Raw genomic sequence first — 3,397 nt, forward strand, 5'->3', positions numbered from 1 at the left:
ACTTCTATGTCTTTTTAAATTTTATTTTATTTATTTGAAAGGCAGAGTTACAGAGCGAGGGGGAGAAGCAGAGAGAGAGAGAGTGAGAGAGAGAGAGAAATTCCATCTGTTGGTTCACTCCTCAGAAGGCCACCGAGAGCCCAGCTGGCCCAGATTGAGGTTAGGATATCCTGGAAATCCATTGGGTATCCCACATTGGTGACAGGGACCCAAGCACTCGGGCCATCTTCTGCTGCCTTCCCAGGCACATTAGCAATGAGCCGGATCAGAATTGGAGCATCTGGGACTCAAACCAGAGCTCATATGGAATGCATGTATTGCAGGTGGTGACTTCACCTGATGGGCCACAACTCTGGCTCCCTATGTCTTTAATTTTTTTTTATTTTACAGGTAGAGTTTTATATATATATATAGAGAGAGAGGCAGAGAGAAAGGTCTTCCTTCTGTTGGTTCAGTCCCCCAATGACCACCACGGCAAGTGCTGCACTGATCGGAAGCCAGGAGCCAGGTGCTTCTTTCTGGTCTTCCATGTGGGTGCAGGGTCCCAAGCACTTGGACCATCCTTCATTGCCCTCCTGGGCCACGGCCGAGAGCTGGACTGGAAGAAGAGCAGCTGGGACTAGAACCCGGCTCCCATATTGTATGCTGACGCCTCAGGCAGAGGATTAACCAAGTGAGCCACGGCGCCAGCGCCCCTATGTCATATTTTTATAAATAAATTATAATGTATGTGAGTTACATGCATGTAATATACATACTCACAATATATATGCATGAATATGCATAATCATATGCTTGTATCATGCTGGGCCAGGTCAAAACCCAGAGCAAGGACCTCCCTTTAAGTCTTCTTTGACTAATCAGGAGCCCAAATACTGGGCCATCTGCTGCTCCTTCTCAGGCACATTAGTAGAAAGCTAGATCAGAATTTGAGCAGCTAAGACTTGAACTGGCACTCAGATATGGAATACTAGTGTTGCAAATGGAGGCTTAACCTGCTGCACGGTTGCATCAAAGTGTTAGCACCAACACATGTGTACTTTTTTTTTTAAATTGCCCTTCACGGTCATTACATTTGAAATGGGTGGTGGGGTATGGCTGTGGAAGTCACAGCCATCTTGTTCTGCACAACAGAAATGCATGTTTGCAGCAGTGGTCCTGGCCATGGCACAATAGCTGGACAGGAAGCAGGGAATCCCCCTGCACCAGAGTGCTGACACTGTGGCTGAGCTCTTCTCATTTGGCATCAACAGCATTTTCTATCAGCGTGGCAAATATCCAGCTGAAACCCTTACGCGAGTGTGGAAATATGGACTCACCTTGCTTGTAACTATTGATCTTAAGCTCATAAAATACTTGAAGAATGTGATGGAACAACTAAGTAATTGGTTATACAATTGTTCAGTTCAGAAATTGGTGATAGTCATCTCAAATATTGAAAGTGGTGAGGTCCTTGAAAGATGGCAATTTGATATCAAATGTGACAAAATTGTGAAAGATGACAGTGTTCCCAGAGAAAAGGGTGAGAAAGTTATCCAGGATGAAATCCATTCGGTGATCAGACAGATCATAGCTATCATGACATTTCTGCCAGTGTTGGAAGTTTCATGCTTATTTGATCTGCTGATTTATTCAAAGATTTTGTTGTTCCTAAAAAATGCAAAGAATCTGGACCACAGTTCATTACCAGCTTGGAATTGGCAATAAAGGATGTCCACCTCCATTCATTTCCTACAACTATCTACAAAGTAAAGAGCATGAGGACCTACAAAATTCTTGTCAATGATTGATGAAGAAAGGAAGAAAATAATGTAATTCTCAAATGTGGTTTTTCCTGAATCAACTGTAGTTGATAAGTTTTATTTCACTGCTTAAATTTTAGATGGAGAAAACCAACATTATACTTTAATGAACTCTGCATAATTGTTCCACTTTGTGGGTATCTGTTTGACTAACCATAGGGATAACATACTAATTGCACATCATGCAAAAGGAATCAGCAGATTTCATCAGCATTGTAATGCTTAATCTTTCAAGGCAGTAATTGTAAATAGAAAACCTTTGTCATGAAGCTAAATATTTAAATAAATCAGACAAGTACCTTGACTTAGAGTATAGATAGGGAGATACATATAAAAATAAAATACAGAAAAAGAACTCTGAATATTCAAATTCTTTGTTTAGATCCTGAAAGTAACTAATAATTCCTAAGTAATGAAAACATTGCTTTATTGGATCTTCTTATTATTTATTTCATTGTATAGTTCTGTATTGAAAAAGATTTTTTTAAGATTTATTTTATTTATTTGAAAGACAGAGTTACAGAAAGAAGCAGAGCAAGAGAGAGAGAGAGAGAGAGAGGTCTTCCATCTGCTGGTTCACTCCTCATATGAGTGCAATGGCCAGAGCTAAGCTGATCTGAAGCCCGGAGCCAGGAGTTTCTTCTGGGTCTCCCACAAGGATGCAGGGACCAAAGGACTTGAGTCAACTACTACTGCTTTCTCAGGCCATAGCAGAGAGCTGGATCAGAAGTGAAGTAGCCAGGACTCGAACCAGCACCCATATGGGATGCCGGCACTGCAGACCAGGGATTTAACCTGCTACGCCACTGTGCTGGCCCCGAAAAAGATTTCTAACTATTTTAATCTATGTAGGTTGAGCTCATGAAGCAATGAATATTTCTACTATTTAATTTCCTGTGATAAAAAATTTTTAAAATTTTTTTTGTGCTTTATAAAATTGAACCTTATGGAACCAGCAATTTCCTGCAGGATTGGCATCCCATATGGGCATCCCAGTTGCTGCACTTCTGATCCAGCTCTTTGCTATGGCTTGGGAAAACAGTAGAAGATGGCCCAAGTGCCTGGACCTCTGCACCTACACAGAAGACCTGGAAGAAACTCTTGGCTCCCGGCTTTGGATGCTCTCACCTCCAGCTGTCACAGCCATTTTGGGAGTGAACTAGTGGATGAAAGACCTCTCTCTCTGCCACTGCCTCTGCCTTTCAAATAGACTCTCAAATAAATAAATAAATCTTTTTAAAAAATCAAGTCTTAAGTGAAATGATGAAATAAAGTTATATTTGTATGTTTTTTTTTAATTGCCCTTCTTATTTCATAATAGCTTGTGTTGATCTTTTCTTCTTCTATATATGTTGCTCACCTGTCCTTTGGGGCATTGATCCAGTGTTTGTATGACTTTGAATGTATTTTATTTTTATACTTTAAGATTTATTTTATTTATTTAAAAGAGTTACAGAGAGAGGTAGAGACAGAGAAAGAGGTCTTCCATCTGCTGGTTCACTCCCCAGATGGACGCAACAGCCAGAGCTGCTCCGATCCGAAGCCAGGAACCAGGAGTCTCTTCTGCGTCTCTCACATGGGTGCAGGGGCCCAAG

At 41.1% G+C, this 3,397-nt stretch overlaps 1 pseudogene; it reads left to right on the forward strand.

Annotated features, from left to right (window-relative positions):
* The first annotated feature begins 1,164 nt into the window (after nucleotides 1-1,164).
* Nucleotides 1,165-1,790, forward strand: LOC133766605 (mitotic spindle assembly checkpoint protein MAD2A-like; annotated as a pseudogene).
* The last annotated feature ends 1,607 nt before the right edge of the window (nucleotides 1,791-3,397 follow it).

The sequence above is a fragment of the Lepus europaeus genome, chromosome 9 (assembly GCF_033115175.1).
Source record: "Lepus europaeus isolate LE1 chromosome 9, mLepTim1.pri, whole genome shotgun sequence".
Taxonomy (NCBI): domain Eukaryota; kingdom Metazoa; phylum Chordata; class Mammalia; order Lagomorpha; family Leporidae; genus Lepus; species Lepus europaeus.